The sequence below is a fragment of the Lissotriton helveticus genome, chromosome 1_1 (assembly GCF_964261635.1).
Source record: "Lissotriton helveticus chromosome 1_1, aLisHel1.1, whole genome shotgun sequence".
Taxonomy (NCBI): domain Eukaryota; kingdom Metazoa; phylum Chordata; class Amphibia; order Caudata; family Salamandridae; genus Lissotriton; species Lissotriton helveticus.
In genome coordinates, this window is record NC_136057.1 from 1,917,216,602 (window position 1) to 1,917,234,416 (window position 17,815).

A 17,815-nucleotide genomic window follows, 5' to 3' on the forward strand; every position below is an offset into this window, starting at 1 on the left:
CGTGGGTTCTGCATATGGATGGAATATATATATATATATATATATATATATATATATATATATCTTCAAGGTACGTAAATGTGGAGTTAAGATTCGTTAAAACATACCTTCCTCCGTGCACTTAACTCTGATACTTTGTCCCTTGATATTTTCTTCTTGATAATGTGAGACTACAATATTCTTGCTTTGATATTCCGGTCCACAATCAGTACAACCGAATACTGAGGCAAATAGATTTTATTCATGTGTATTTTTCAAATTAAATCAACAGTTCTACACACATCAGTACAAATACTCTTGTATAGGTGTATTCATCTTTATTTTAATTTTTCAATTTTTGACAGCCATTTTGCGCAAATAAAGCAAGAATCAGCAAATTACGTCAACTTCATAATTTGTAAAGGTGATCTTTCTGAACTAAAGTAATTTTTCTTATCAGAGTTAGCTTTTCTAAATAATTTCCTTTAACTATTTGTCTGCAAGCAGGTAAACATAAAGGACCCTCCATAACCTGAGTATCAGCGTTTGGTTGAACCATGATTAGATACATATTCAATGTCAAACTTCCTTTCAGGGAGCCAGTGATCTAGCTGGATTTAGAGCATAAAGACAGATCTGTAAGGGAAAACATAGGCATCAACATCTTTTCAGCACAGACAATAAGAAGGGCATCAGCATGTTAATGGGACGGTTTGATTTTTTAATCAGCAGGTCGAGCTTCCCAATAAGCACCTGTTTGCAAGACAAAATAAAGACAAATATTCAATTAGTTAAATTAAAACATTACATTTCCACATGGCATAAGTTCATTTATTGAGCCACAGCAAAGTAAGGGCACTAAATTCTAGAAATAATAATAATAACAATAATACACGTTTTATAGAGCGTATAGCTACTCCTATGAAGAGTGTCCCAGTGCTGAGCAGTCAGAAACAAGCTGAAAAAACAAACGGGAGAGGGGGGCCTAAAAAAGCCAAGTCTTGAGGTTTTTGTGAAACTGAGGCTGTGACAGGTATTGCCTCAGCCACAGCGGAAGGGAATTCCAGAGTTTAGAAGCAAGAAAGAAAAAAGATCTACTGCCAGCACGAGCTTTCTTGATCTGGTCACTTGCAAAAGTAGGGCCTCCGTGGACTAAAGGCACCTTCTAGGAGAGTATGGAGCGAAAAGAGAGTATAGATACATTGGCCCAGCCTTCCTATGGATCCTATAACAGTAGCAAAGGGCCTTAAATGAAAATCACTTTTCCACCGGGAGCCAGGGCAGATTCTGAAGTGCCCTACTCATAGATGCACGATTGGGGAGTTTAGGCAGCAGGTGAGCCACTGAATTCTGAACTCGCTGGAGTCTCTTGATCCTAGACTCAGAGGCTCCCAGATATGAGACATTACAATAGTCCACCCGAGAGACCAGTAAAGCCTGGATCACAGTTTTCTGGGCCGAGAATGGTAGGAGATGGATAAAATGTTTGGAAGATCTAATAAAGCCAAAACACTTGCCTGCTAAGGCTGTGATTTGACTTTCAATAGTGAGTTAATAGTCAAACCAAACACCTAAGTTTTTAACCTTGGGGTTAGGCTGAGGAAAAGGGACCCAGGGATTCTGGCCACAAGGCTGAGGATCAGATTGAGGGCTGCTTGCCAAGGATCAGGACCTCCATCTTACCTGCGATTAACTTCAGGCAGCTAAGGACCATCCAGTGGGATACCGCAGACAAGCAGGTCCTCAAAGACATGGCAGCAGCAGCTGAGTTATGGGACAAGGTGATGATCAACTGAGTGTCGTCGGCGTAGGATAATATTTCAAAGCCATGTCACACAATGATGGCTGAGAGAGGGTAGATGTACATATTAAAAAGGGTAGGACTCAGCGAGTCGCCCTGTGGACCTCCCGTAGGCAAATAAACCACCTTGGGGCAGAAAGGCTTCTGGAGGACCTGAAAGTACAGTTTTCCAGTAGCAGTAAATCTGCAGTGTCCCCATTGCCCATTGCTTGACGCATGGACTCTGAGGCTAACAAAACGGTTGACTTGGTGCTGGAACGGGGGCCAAACCAGATTGTGTACTATGTAGAAGACCCATTTCTTCAATGAAACCTGACACTTGCTGGCTGATGTATTTTCCTGCTACTTTATATAAGAAGGGAAGGAGGAAGATGGGCCTATAATTCTCTGGCTTAGCAGGATCAAGAGAGGGATTTTTTAGCAGAGGTACAACAGAAGCATGTTTCCAGTTAAGAGGTACCTGGACTGCCTCGAAGGAACTGTTAAGGCGTCCCTTGAATACAGGAATAAGTTCCATAGTACCCAACTCCAGGATACCAGGGGTGGCTGGGTCAAAAGGAGAACCCGACTTGATAGAAGGAATGCACCCCTTCAGCTCAGCATCACCAATAGCTTTGAACTGGAGCAGGCGGATGCCTTCAACAGAAATCTCAAACCAAGTGTCACAGTAGCGAACATTTCTAGCAGTCTCTGGGAAGGAGGAATAAATGGTGGTGACTTTGTTCGAGAAAAACTCTGCCACTAGGTCGCAGCTTTCCTTAGATGATGACGTTACTGTAGACACTTCCTCCAGCGATATTAATGGTTTAACAATAGAGAAGATCTCTCAGGAGGGGTTTTGGGCCATCTCAATTTTATTTGTGTAGAATTTACACCGCACCTGCCTGATGGTACCATGATAGATCTCTAGGACAGAACAATATGCCTCCTTGCTGGTCTGGTTGAAAGACCTAGGCCATATGCACTTACAGCGCTTACAGTTTTTTTTTTGTGCGGCCAGCTCAGCATTGAAACAATCTGCAGTAGAATTGGTTTGCAAGCCCTTTTTTCCATTCCACTTGCAATGGAATCCAGTGCTCCCAAGATCCAGTTATTAACCTGATTATTGATGTAGTGGGACAGCTGTCACGTATAGGCCGGCTTGCAACTAGTGTTGCCGTAAGAATTAGTGAGCTAACCTAAGCCCATCTCCGAGTTTTCAGCTTGCGGTGAAGCTACACTTCAGAGATTGCTTGCACTCACTTCCCTTGATCATAACTAGATAATGTTTCCCTTAATTTAAAAGGTACAATGCAGTAGGCAGACCAAATTATGTTTCATTATAGTTGGAAAATACCTCCTTCTTTCTACCATAGGTATTATTGCATCCGTAATGCCAGTTCAGTCCTGCTTACAAACTATTGGAAATGGCTGAAAACATGGGGGCCCATTAGGATGTCGGGCGGATTGACCCGCCAGGCTGGCGGTAGCCACCGCCAGCCTGGCGGGGGCAATCCGCCCGTCATCCTTCCCTGAATTCCCCCCGCCATATTAAAATGGCGGGGGGACCGCAGTGGAGAAAAACACCGCCCGCCACTTTTCCGCCCCGGTCGCCTTGCGGCGGGGGCGGAAAATGTTTAATATGGTGGCGGTGTCTATTAGACACCGCCAGCCATATTACAATGGGCTTTGGTAGATGCCTTTCCGTGGCGGCGATGACGCCACGGAAAGGCATGCGGTCTTCACTATGGGGGCCCCCTGCAGGCCCCCAGAGTGAAGGAGGGGTGGGAATTGCACATGGGCGGGTACCTGTGGTACCCCCTTCATTTGCATGAACAAAGCAGCAGGCACCACGCGGTGCCTGCCGCTTTGTTTATGCAAATGCTGAAAAGCATTCCTAGCATTGTGGCGGGCGGTGCAGAGAGCACCGCCCGCCACAATGCTAGAAATGCAGGATGTGCCCGCCACAGTGACGTTCACATCCTAATGCCACCCCCGGGACCCCTGCCCTTATGGCGGGCGGTTCCAAACCCCGCTAGGATGACAGGCGGACAAAGTCCGCCCGTCATCCTAATGACCCCCATGTTCTCTAAATCAAACTCATTTGTACAACTGATGGGTGGTCTGAGTAGTCAGAACCATTTTGTTCACCTGTGACATTCATATACACTAAGAGCAGAGGCGATACTGGAGGCTCGTCTTTGAGTGGTGGAAGACCAGCCAGCCCATTAACATTTAATTAATTGTGGAGGCAAACATTATTCTTGAAGGTAGTCTTGTTTTCCTCAGTCTCATAAAGAACGTCCAGGACAGATGGATGCAGGAGGTCAGTAAGTGCTGATAATTTAACGTCACTACTTCTAGTTGATTGTTAGTTCTGAAAGGTATTCATTAAGTCAAGCTCTATATACATGGTACACTTAGAAATCAAATGACATCATCAATGTACCCCAATTCTTTCTCAGTTCTATTGAATATATCCTCAAAATGATTACATGCACCATAAATAGCTCCAATTGTCACTGTTTAACTTCACAGTTATAATAACAGATCACTGCAAACAATACTTCAAAACAGAAAAAGGGGACTTGTTCCAAGGGGAGTTTGGAGAAGAAGAGTGCTCGTGGAATAGAACAGATATATAGGGAGGAAAATCAAGGGATACATTTGAACAATCAATTTTGAGGGAGAGTGACGCTCTCCCCGAGTGAGCCTGTACCTAACTTCACCCTAGCCCTGCCTTTTCACAGATGAATATAATCTGTGCCCAATCAGGAAACAGCAAACACATGTAAATCCATGAGAGTCAGGCCCAGTTGTAAGACTGGTGCTACTGTAAATCATGACCAGTTTACTAAGGACATTACTATGGGAAATTGATTGTTCAAATGTACCCTTGACTTTCCTCCCTATATATCTGTTCTATTTCACGAGCATTCTTCTTCTCCACACTCCCCTTGAAGCAACCCCCCTTTTTCTGTTTTGAAGTATTGTTTACAGTGATCTGTTATTATGGTGCAGAGCAGGAATATCGACGGGGAAATATCGTGGAACAAAAATATCGCCGCAGAAATATCGTTTGGAAGAAATAGCGACCCCAAAAATATAGATGACAAGAATATCGACTGACAGGTAAGTAATATCGATTACAAAAATATCGTTGTAATAAATATTGTTTACAAAAATATAGTTTACTAAAATATCGATTTTGTAATAATGTTATGTATTTTAGTATTTTTAATAAGAATTGTTTGTCATTTTATTGTATGTTTCAGAATTTTTCTACTTATTAATTTATTTTAAGTTTAATTTTGCATTCTTAGGGGCCGATTATGATGGCGGACGGACCTGAGTCCGTCCGCCACCATAGAGCAGGAGGGAACCTCCACATTGCCTGCGGAGTTCCCTCCTGTGCAATTAGGATGTGACCGCCACCCTGGCGGTCACATCCTCTATATTTACCATTGCGGCGGGTGCGGCTTCAAGCTGCATCCGCCGCAATGGTAAAAATGCATACATTGCATTTGTATGCAGAAAGCGGCAGGCACCGTGCGGTGCCTGCCGATTTCTGCATACAAATGCAGGGGGGTACCATAGGTACCCCCCATGTGCACCCCCCACTCCCCCTTCACCTAGGGGGCCCTCAACGGGCCCCCGCAGTGAAGTTACACATGCTTTTCCACGGCGGAAAACCCGCCCCGGAAAAGCATTTTTTAAAGCCCTTCCTAATATGGCGGACGGTGTCTGAGAGACACCGCCACCATATTAGAGCTTTTCCGCTGCGGTTGTAAGCCAACCGCGGCGGAAAAGCTGCGGACGGAAACCAGGACCCACAAGCCATCCTAATGTGGCGGTGGGTCTTTGGTGGGTCCGCTGCGGTTTTTCTGCATCCTCCGGGCCAGCGGTGGCTTCCGCCGGCCCGGAGGATGCGGAAAAAACGCAATCATAATAGGCCCCTAAGTTCCGTAGCGGGTTGTGGGTTTAAAGGGGAATAGGGTTGGAAGTAATTTAATTACGTAAATTAAATTAATTAATGTGTTAATGTATTAATTAATTATAGTTTAATATTTAGTTGTTAATTCATTTCAATTACTTAATTAATAATTAAGTATGTTAATTGTTTAATTTATTTTAGGTGTATGTTGTGGTGTTTATATATGTAAATGGTGTGAAGGGTCGTAAGTAATTAATTTTTTATTGGTTAATTATTAAATAGTTTAAAATTAATTTCTAATAATTATTTAGTAATTATTAATTGTAATTGTGTAATTAATTTTAGGTGTGTGTTGTGGTGTATATATGTGTAAATGGTGTGAAAGCTGGTAAGTAATTAATTGGATAATTAATAAATAATAAAAAAATAATTTAAAATAATTAATTAGTAATTATTAATTGTAATTGTGTAATTAATTTTAGGTGTGTGTTGTGGTGTATATATGTGTAAATGGTGTGAAATCTGGTAAGTAATTAATTGGTTAATTAATAAATAATAAAAAAATATTTTAAATAATAAATTAGTAATTATTAATTGTAATTGTGTAATTAATTTTAGGTGTGTGTTGTGGTGTATATATGTGTAAATGGTGGGAAAGCTGGTAAGTAATTAATTGTTTAATTAATAAATAATAAAAAAATAATTTTGAATAATTAATTGGTAATCATTAATTGTAATTGTGTAATAAATTTTAGGTGTGTGTTGTCGTGTTTATGTGTGTAAATGGTGTGAAAGCTTGTAAGTAATTCATTGTTTAATTAATTATTAATAAACAATTATTTTCACTAATTAATTAGTAAATATTACATGTAATTTTTTTATTAATTTTAGGTATTTGTTGTGGATTTTATAGTGCTAAATAATTTAATTTTTTATTTTTGTTAATAATAATATACTTATATTCATATATTAATTATGATAAAATTAGAAATTAAATTTATTGACAATGTTGATATTTTTATTGTTTTGGGATTCTGCGATTTCCCTACTGTTACACACACTGGAGTGGGAATAGTAAATTTTACCCCTCTGCTATCCAGCGCTTTCCTTACTGTTGCACTCACTGAAGTGGGAATAGTAATTTTTACCCCTACGCTATCCAGCGCTTTCCCTACTATTGCACTCTCTGGAGTGGGATAGTAAATTCTACCCCTACGCTATCCAGCGCTTTCCATAGTGTTGCACTCATTGGAGTGGGAATAGTAATTTTTACCCCAACGCTATCCAGCGCTTTCTCTACTGTTGCACTCTCTGGAGTGGTAATAGTAATTTTTATCCCTCCGCTATCCAGCGCTTTCCCTACTGTTGCACTCACTGGAGTGGGAATAGTAATTTTTACCCCTACGCTATCCAGCGCTTTCCCTACTATTGCACTCTCTGGAGTGGGATAGTAAATTCTACCCCTACGCTATCCAGCACTTTCCATAGTGTTGCACTCATTGGAGTGGGAATAGTAATTTTTACCCCAACGCTATCCAGCGCTTTCTCTACTGTTGCACTCTCTGGAGTGGTAATAGTAATTTTTATCCCTCCGCTATCCAGCGCTTTCCCTACTGTTGCACTCACTGGAGTGGGAATAGTAATTTTTACCCCTATGCTATCCAGTGCGTTCCCTACTGTTGCACTCTCTGGAGTGGGAATAGTAAATTTTACCCCTATGCTTTCCAGCATTTTCCCTACTGTTGCACTCACTCGAGTGGGAATAGTAATTTTTACCCCTCCACTATCCTGCGCTTTCCCTACTGTTGCACTCTCTGGAGTGGATATAGTAATTTTTACCCCTACGCTATCCAGCACTTTCCCTACTGTCGCACTCACTGGAGTGGGAATAGTAAATTTTACCCCTACGCTATCCAGCGCTTTCCCTACTGTTGCACTCAGTGGATTGGGAATAGTAATTTTTACCCCTACGCTATCGAGTGTTTTCCTGACTGTTCCACTCACTGGAGTCGGAATAGTAATTTTTACCCTCCCGCTATCTAATGTTTTAACTAATAATGTTTTTATTTTGTTATTAAATGTATGTATTTTTTTTAATAGTTTAATGTGTTAAATATAGAATATATTAAATATTTGTATTTATTTTTAATTATTTATATATGTTTTTATTTTATTTTTATATAATTAATAAAGTTTATAAATTAAATAAAGATAATTGTTTATAAAATGTATTTAAGTAAATATATGTATATGTACACTTTTTTCTGTTTATATTAATTACATTTAGTTTATTTGTTATCATTAGTTAAAATATATATTAAAATTATTTTAATTTTTTAATAATAATAATATTTAATTAATTTAATTTAAGTTATGTTATTTTTTAAAGTCGATATTTTTTACATCTATATGTTTTACATCGATATTTTTGAGTCGATATTACTGTACTTATCTTTTTAAGTATAGGGAGGCGATATTTTTGTTATCGATATTTTTACCTTGACATTTTTTTCATTGATATTTTTACATCTATATTTTTTTCATCGATATTTTTGATATCGATATTTTAACATGGATCCACAACTATAACTGTGAAATTAAACAGTGACAATGGAGCTATTTATGGTGCATGTGTGTCATTTTGAGAATATATTCAATAGATTTGAGAAAGAATTGGGTTACATTGATGATGTAATTTGATTTCTAAGTGTACAATGTATATAGATCTTGACTTAATGAATACCTTTCAGAATTAACATTCAACTATAAATAGTCTAGGACCATTGTTTTCTATACAGAACATTACCCAGGTCCTTGGACTATTGCCCGTCACCCCATTATTTTATAATGATAATTTGATGTGGTCATCAGAATGATCAATCTCTTGTCATCTCCTGTGGCTTTTTTTAGTGGTGTTCCATAGCGGGGTCCGAGAGGTCGCGGGCACGGCCGACAGGATGGCTGTGGATAACTGTCTACTAGGTCTGCATAAACGCCCCAAGACATTGAAGGTGCAATATAAATTTGCGAAACAGCCATCACCATGAGGTGGAAATCTGCTCACCTCCCTACAGCAGTGGCCTGGCAGGCGGAATTGATCAGCTGGGGCGCAGCAGAAAGCGCTGTCATTAGACAGGAAGAATATCGAGGCCACCGCAAAACCCCCTTTGCTATGGATTGGGACCAAATGCTAGAGGCACTTAAGGCCCTAGTTTCACTCACCCCCGCCCCCCTCACCCCTAATGTCGCTGCCTAAGCCCATATCATCATCTGCACCCCCCCTCCTCTGTGACTGAATCACTTGACACTGTGTAGTAATTTATTATAATTTGTTGCTGATGCCTAGGATTGTATGTTATGGCCTGCTCCACCTGTTGGAGTTTGAGTCTCACTTTAAACTCCTTTTATAATTGTGACGGGTTATACATCCACCCCATCTTTTCCTTTTCCTAAACCATATTGTATTGTGTGGACTAATGGACCAGGGTGGGGAGGGAGCTGTTTTTGTGTGGGATTTCTCTTTTGTTGCCTTTATGTTCATTGGTTCACTTACGGAGAAAACCTGAGTTTTGCCTCTTGCTCTAATGGTCCCTGTGCGGGCAGGGACAGATACACCTGCTTGTCAAGATGTACCGAGATGTTACAATACCATGTACCCGATAACTTACTGAGTTTGTACGCATATTTACAAAATGAAACTCAATAAAAATTGTGTACATTTTTTTTAAAAGTGGTGTTCCCTAGCTTTGGTAACAAGAGTGGTGATGTCAGGCATACCTGCCTAAGATCAAATGTCATATGGAAGAAAGATGAAAATTTTCCTTTCATATGAAAATATGACCAAAGACCAACATAGTCCAAATGTGTATTCAAGTCTCCCCTCATGTTTAAATCCACTCGATAAGATGGCAGTTAAACAGTAAAATGTTGTAATTCCTCTAATATATTCCTCATCCCAGTACTTACAGGGTGAGGAAAGCATGTCACCTCCACACCAGTAACCCCACTAACTTACGGGCCGATTATGATGGCGGACGGACCTGAGTCCGTCCGCCACCATAGCGTAGGAGGGAACCTCCGCATTGCCTGCGGAGTTCCCTCCTGTGCAATTAGGATGTGACCGCCACCCTGGCGGTCACATCCTCTATTTTTACCATTGCGGCGGGTGCGGCTTCAAGCTGCACCCGCCGCAATGGTAAAAAATGCATACAAATGCAGGGGGGTACCATAGGTACCCCCCATGTGCACCCCCCAACCCCCCCTTCACCAAGGGGGCCAACAACGGACCCCCGAAGTCAATATCCGTATGCTTTTCCACGGCGGAAAAGCCGCCGTGGAAAAGCATTTGATTTCCGCCATCCTAATATGGCTGGCGGTGTCTGATAGCCAGCCATGTTAGAGCTTTTCCGCCGCGGTCAGAAGGCGACCGCGGCGGAAAAGCTGCGGACGGATTTTGAGACCCACTGCCATCCTAATTGGGAGGTGGGTCTTTTGTGCCTCCGCAGCGGTTTTCCCGCATCCTCCGGGCCGGCGGTGGCTTCCGCCGGCCCGGAGGATGCGGGAAAACCGCGATCCTAATCAAGCCCTTAATTTTTCCAAACAACAAGACACCTGGTGTGGCAGTCCTCCTTCTACTCTCATGAAAGCATGGCCATTGAGAGTTGCATCCTTTTCATATGTCCTGTGTTTGTCTCCTACTCATTTACGGATTTGTTTTGTTAAACCTGGCACTTGGAAGCTGCATGGGAATGTAGTGTGGGAAGCCACCACCAATCACCCCGTCCACAATCTCTCAGCTGGGCTTAGAGAGGTCCCCACAGAGGGTTTCCTACTCCAGAATGCTGGAAATAACCTGTTGTTAGAGAGGAGACCGAACCAAGAAGTCTAGATGCCCTACAGAAGATAGGTATGGTTTACTGTGTCTTGTGGTACCTTTAATGCCTCCCTCTGTGGACAGGGATAAAAAATTTAATGCCAGATATATGCCACGCTGATGAACCCTTCTTTTCTTCTGTTCCTTTGAGCCCTGAATGCAGGCTCTGCATCCTCATTACAAGCCACTTGAGGAGGGGTGGGGATACAAACCAGCATCAATACTGGAGAAGGTTTGCTCTTTGCTTCTTTATTAATTTTTATTCTATTTATTTATTTGAAAAGTTTTAGATAGTGCAGGCTACACCCAGAGGTATCAGAGCGCTTTACATGAGTAGGTTGAATTGCTTCAAGACATAGGGCCCGATGTAGGTAAATATGAAATACAGATTCCTAAATACCGAACTTTTCCGATTCGGTATTTAGGAATCGGTATTTCATATGTAGCTAAAAATTCGGTAAAAAATACTAAAATCGGTAATATTCGTAATACCGATTCGTTAATAAGGAATCACCTTCCCATTTATTCCTAGGGCCTGGAGGCCCATAGGAATGAATGGGAAGCATTCACTATTACCGATTCGGTAAATACCGACTCGGTAATAGGGGGAGCATATTCAAGGGTGGAAGGGTGTCACATTGACACCCTGTTGCATCTCTGACTCATGCATGTGTGCCACATGGCACTGAGCAAAAAGCAAAAAACTGCTTTGTTATAGTTATTCGGTATTTACCACCAACTTGTAGTCGGTGGTAAATAACGAATCCTTAAAGCTAAAATGCCGATTCCTTAAAATAACGAATCAGTATTTAACCGATTCCTTAAAATAACGAATCGGTAAATTACCGATTCCTTATTTGTAGCCACCTACATTGGAAAGGGCTAAATACCGGTCGGTAACGGGAAATTATCCAATTTTCGGCCGTTACAGACCGGTATTTAGCTACCTACATATGGTCCATAGTTACATAATAATAACAGTTTCAGGTATATAGTTACTGGGGGTACATGAGTAACAAAGGTATGGATCCGGTGTGGGGAAAAAAAAGCAGGCAGGGGGAGAGAGATTTGGGGGAGGGAGGGAAGAATTAGAAGAAAAAGAATAAAAAGTGAGGGAGAGGGAAGGGAACGCAACACGTTGACGAGAAAAGAAACAGTGTCTGATGAACATGAGGGTAGGTGCTGGCTAAGGGGGGAACCAGAGCCAAACTCCTCAATAGTTGCGTAGGGAAACTCCACCGGTCATCAGCCAAAGGTTGCTCGGTCGTCAAGATACATCAGAGGGTTTAAGTATCCGCCTCAGGGAGGTCGTTAGAAAGGCATCAAAGAGAGCGCCTATCACAGTGTGCGGTGCTGAGTTACCAGCGATAATGGGAACATTCCCAAGCCTCCGCTATGTGTGAATCGCTTAACACTGTGGACTCTCTCAGAGGGGTATCTGAGACTAGAGGGCATACATGCAGGATCCCTCCCTAACAAGGGGGGAAGGAGTGCTTCAGCAAGGGGCACCTTAGAAGAGGCCAATAAAGGCCTTTTCCCACCACTACTGTGGACTGTATCAGAGGGGAATCTGAGACTCTGGGGAAAAAATGCTAGATCCCTTCCGAACAAGGGGAACATTCATGGAGGCCATTTAGGGACAGTTGAGGGGGAGGGGAGGACCTATACAGTAGAATGGGGAAAATGAGAGTAGGTACGCTGTTACAGACGCCTACTGCCCTAGGGCAGCCAATGTTGAGAGTGGTAGGAAAAAGCCAAGAAAATAATATGAAAAGTCTGCCAAAATGAGCGTAACTTATTCAGGATCAGATACCCTCATGGTCTAAAATGGGAGGGCTAGCAGTGAAAAGCGAGTTAAAGGGTGAAGAGAGCGTAGGCTGAATGTGGAGAACGCAAAGGTGAAGCTAAACATAGAAACAGTCCTATGGATCATAGAGGGAAGTGGGGGAATTAAAGGGGCTAGCATTCTGATCGGGTCAGGAAGACCGACAAGGGGGAAAGAACGTATGGGGCACATTGCAAAGTCACAGTAAGCACACAATAGTGCAGAACTGCATCAGTTACTAGAATACAAAAAACACAACATTGTATAGACTACTAGGAAAGAAAGAAACACATGAACAAAAATGACTAAACATCATACGGTCACAAAGTCAGCAAAGAACCAGATAGATCAAGGACAGGGAATCCATAGCACTTGGGGCCGGCCTCACGACACCACGCTGGTGCAACCTGGCTTTGGAGAAGGGTCAGAAGAGGGGGTCGAAGTGGGTATCCCGGACAAATCCTCGTTGTCAAAGGGGATAAGGCGTCCTGTTAGAGGGGACAGTCCAGCTGGGGAAACAAAGCCAGAGATCAGCAGCAAGCGGATAGTTGAAAAACAGATCCACATCATCAAGATGGAGGGCTCAGGTCGGCTTCAAATCAACCCTCAGCATAAAATGGCAGAAACCCAGACCATCAAACCCCGAGACACCAATCAAGGGTGAAGGACATTCTTGGTCTTGGGAAAACGAGAGAGCAGAATGACCAGGAACTCACCGCTCTCTCCACCAGTCACTGGGAATTAATCAGGGAGCAGCAAATGGTGGCAGCGTCACGTTGGGCACTCGCCATACCATCCGATGAGGAGACTCGCAAGCGGAGTGCAGCAGCCACAGGAGGTGAAGCGAGGCGGAAGTTGCCGCGGGAAGTGGAGCCACCTTTGCCAAGCCTTGAAGGTAGGTGACGGCCCATCGCAGCTCAGTCGTACAGCTGTGCCTTTAGCCAGGAACCTGGGGTCCAATGGCGGAAGTCACTCTGGGCATCTCGCTCGTTGATTAAAGTCAGCCAAAGCTGCAGGAGGCCTTGGAGATCCTGGAAAAGCGTTCCAAGGATCGCCTGGGAGGAGAAGGTCCAATCGGTGGTGTAGGTGGTCTGATCGGGAGGTTAATGCCAGGGATCAGTGCCAAAAGGCTAACCCAAAACTGGGGAGTTCCCGGCCAGGGCCCCTTACCCGTCAGCCATCTTTGGCCATCCACAGTAATTGGAGGAGGCTCATCGAATCCACCAAAAAAAGAGATAATCAACCAGGAAGTTGCTGAGCTTCATAACGTATTTTGAAAAGATCGGTGTGAGGGCAGGGTATGGATCTGGCGTAGTCCGGGGCTGTACGATGGCCAGGCTCCAATCGGGGAAAGGAGCTCTGTTAAGAAACCTCGGAGTGTGCTGCCCTGAACACCTGGGAGGACGAGGGAGCAGTCAGAGTGGTGGATGGGCACAGCTCTGGTGAGGCAAGGAGCTGCGCGGTAGCAGGGGACAGCTCGATTCCCAGATCTCCATGGCTCCATCCAACCGGATCTCTAACCCAGGCACGACAACAAAAGAGCTCCAAGGTCCCTCGGCACCAGCGATGTTGCAGGGAGGTGACAAGAAGAGGCACGCCCGACCCAGTGGAAACTCGGCCAGTTAAGGATCAGCGTGGTTGCCAGAGGAATAACCCGGCATCCGTGCATCTGGGGATGAAGGAGTCATTACCATTCCGGTTCGGCGCGGCAGCAGGGCACAGCTCGATTCGCCGGAGATCAGTCAGTCAGTCCTACCGGACCTTTGACCCAGGAAAAGCACAACTCCGAGGTCCCTCTGCTCCAGCGGTGTTGCAGGGAAGGCAAAGAGAGGAGTCAAGACCGACCCAGTGTAAAACTCGGCCCATTATGGATCGTCATGGATTGCCGGTGGTATAGACCCTCATCCGTGCATCATGGGGTGTAGGATTCGCTTCCTGTCCGGTTTGGAAGGCCCGATCCTGGGGAGGGGCGGCTAGGCAGTCGATGTGCTCGAGTGCCGGATCATCAAAGGTCGTATCCGATAGGTAAGCCACACTATTACCACAGTCCGGGGATAAAGGCGTTGGATTGTTTTTAGGATAGAGGTGGATGGCAGGGTAAAAAAGGGATAGATACCGATTTTGTCGTCCCTAACCCAGGAGCCTCAGAGGAGAGCTCCTACTCGGCGGCCATCTTGGTTGAGAACTTCCTTCTGAGTAATCAATCACGGTAGCAGAGGTCCAGCACCCAAGTCAGGTTCATCATAAAGCTAGTAGCCAATTTTACAATCCATTCATCTCTAATCCTCTTTTTGTTGATGAAGGGAGGTTGCCATGTATACCTTTCAGCCACCATTTTTGTAGGACTCTTACACATCTTTTTGCTATGTAATCAAGATGCAGATCAGTCTTGAGCTCCTCGTGGGAACAGTCCAGCCCGAAATGCCATGACAGTTTTTCCCTAAACCAGAACACAAGCAACCTAGGACTAGTTTTGCCCATAAAAAGGCTTTTCAGCCAGGTAAAGCTTGGTTCGAGTGATAGAGTAAGCCCGCAAACCCCTCCTGGGCATACCTGGCATACTTAGGGTTTCAACTACAAAGGCAAAATGGTGATAGGTGGAATGCTCAAATTAATCTCAGTTACTGGCAATTACTCAGCCCATATCTCAATCCATCATTTCGCCCACCATCCCACCTCAGTTTGGACCCAGCCATGTGCAAATCAGTCGAGACCCTCCTCCTCATGGGACCAGCTCAGCCCAAAATGCCAGGAGAGGTCTTCCCTGAACTGAAACAAGCTACCTAGGACTAGCTTCTACATAGTTAGGCTATTCAGTCAGATATAGCTTGACTCCAGCATCACAAAGAACCCAGAACCCACGCCTGGCAATACCTGGCCTACTTAGGGGTTCAAATGCAAAAACAACAAGGTGATGGGTGAAAAACTTGAATTAATCTCAGCCACTGGAAATTGCTTGGGCCACATCTCAATCCATTATATTTTGCCCATCATGCCATCTACAATTAGAGTGACCCATATATAGATCAGTCTTTAGCTTACTCCTCTAGGGAACAGTCCAGCTTTAACTACCAGGCTAGGACTTTACTGAACACAAGCAACCTAGAAGCAGTGTTCCACTGATCAGGTTCTTCAGCCGGGTACAGATTGGTTCTTGTGTGACCCATGTTTTGGCATACCCGGTGCACTTAGGACATCAAATGCAAAAACAACAAGGTGATGGATGGAAAGCTCAAATTAATCTTAGCCACTGGCATTTGCTCGGGCCGCATACTAATCCATAATTTTTTGGAAACCATGTCACCTCAGTCTGGACCAAGCTATATGCAAATCAGTCTTGACTCTTGCTCCTCATGGGAAGAGTCCATCCTGAACTGCCAGGTCAAGCCCTCCCTGAACTAGAATATAAGCAACCATGTGCAAAACCAGTCCTAAGTAGCTTTTGTTCCGGTTCAGGGGGCTCTGAATTGGCAGTTCAAGTTGGACAGTTACAATTGGAACAGGGTCAAGACTGATTTGAATATAGCTGGGTCCAAACTGAGGTGGCTTGGTGTGCAAAATAGCGGTCAATTGGAATGCAGCCCTAAGCAATTACCAGTGGCTGAGATTAATTTGAGCATCGCATTCATCACTTGTTTTTATATACTTCTGCTTGTCACCCTGAGTGGGATGGATATGCCCAGATGCGGTTCCCATGAACACTGTGCTACTGGAACCAAGCTGCACCCAGCTGATGAACTCATAACTAGGGTTAAAAGTGTCCTGGGTTGCTTGTGTGCATGAATTAATGTTCATGGGGAGGTCGCATTTTGCTACTCATTCTGATTGGAGGCTATCACACAGATGGTGGCCTTTTGTGTCAGCAGACCTCAATGTCTGTGATTACCTTCCAATAAAACCTTTTTAAAAAAAAATGCCCATTTTCCTCCAAGTCTAAACCCATTTTAGGAGTCATAAAATAGTTACAAACTCCTAAAATAAGTGTAGTACCTTGCAAAAAAGTATTTTTGTAGTCACAAACTCATTATCAGACCATTAGCCACCACACACATACTTATGTACATCTTGCACATAGTGAGGGGACAGCAGTCTATTTCAATGGACAATAATGCATGCTTAAAATGGGTTTGCCCAAATTACCCCATATAATGACAAGGAGTGGCCAAGCCTACATATCCAGCTAGCAGTTTGAGTTCTGAGTAGAACATTAAAGACCACAGTATAAAAACAAAACAAAATGGAAAGTCATATTTGAATACATTTAATAAAAAGGAAAGTCATATGTGAATAATAACCAAACAGTTTCACTGACTGCAATCCCAAGCTGGCAGAAGAGATCATTTTCTTGCCAAAGTTATACAGCCTCTTGGATTCCCTATATGGTGGAGTGGAACGGAATGCGCAGGGATTCAGTCTGGACGTGGAGGCATGGACTACCAAACTCTCCAGAGTTGGGTGCTGGCTAAAGAAACTCTAGTCCCCAGCAGCGAGGAGATGGTGGCCACAATCATCCTAGTCACAGGAGTCCCTGTACTGGGTTTGAAGCAGGCCCCGAGTAGGGTGTTTGTAAGGCTGCATTGAAGGGGAGTAGGGGTACAGAAGAGGAGGCTCTCAGCATAAGCACCTCCATCAAGACATTTGTCTTGACTACCACTGAGGTAGCGTGATTTCAAGAACCTCAGCCACCCTGCACATCACCATTACAAAAGAGGCTCTCTCTGCCGTAGCTACAGCAGGAGGAGGGACCAGGCCAGTTTCAGGTGAAGTGTCCGACCCACTAGGTTCTGCTAGTTACTCAAACCAGTTATCATGTGCCTGTTTTTCTGGGACCGCAGAGGAAGGGCTCGGTCTCACCGGTGGTTCTGCTGCAGAAAAGGATCAAGGGGCCTCATTGGCAGAGGTCAAACTTGCCAGCAAGAGTTTATTAAGGGCCCCTCCTAAGCATGTGGGACCCATGGATTGTATTGTATTGTGGCATACTTATATAGCGCAACCTGTCACCACCAAGGGCATCCTGGCGCTTTGACCCGTACTCAATGAAAACAGTAGCTCAGCCTATCCTGGGAAAAAGATGAGTTTTTAGAGCCTTTCTAAAAGATAAAAGATCTCCAAGGCTTCTCAAGGATATAGGCAGAGAGTTCCAGAGTTTGGCTGCCGCTACTCTGAAAGAGCGGCCCCCCATCCTCACTCTCTGGAATCGTGGGACTACCAGTAGCCTGGAAGACGAGGAGCGTAAAGCTCTAGATGGACAATACCAGGCAAACATTCGCCGCAAAGGAATGGGGCCCAGGTCATGAATAGCCCTAAACACAATACACGCTGCTTTGTAGCGCACCCGTAGATGAACTGGCAGCCAATGAAGTTCTTGCAGTGCTGCCGTAGAAGAACTGTGATAGGGGCGAGAAAGGGCGAGTTTAGCAGCGA

At 43.9% G+C, this 17,815-nt stretch overlaps 1 protein-coding gene across 4 annotated transcripts in view; it reads right to left on the reverse strand.

The window, feature by feature from the left end:
* Nucleotides 1-231: 231 nt before the first annotated feature.
* The window catches only part of LOC144754948 (uncharacterized), a 286,959-nt gene continuing 269,375 nt past the window's right edge, over nucleotides 232-17,815 (reverse strand). For all 4 annotated transcript variants that reach the window (XM_078643315.1, XM_078643333.1, XM_078643324.1 and 1 more), the window contains one exon: nucleotides 232-732. The gene's annotated coding sequence lies outside the window, so the exon portion shown is untranslated. The remainder of the gene's footprint in view (nucleotides 733-17,815) is intronic.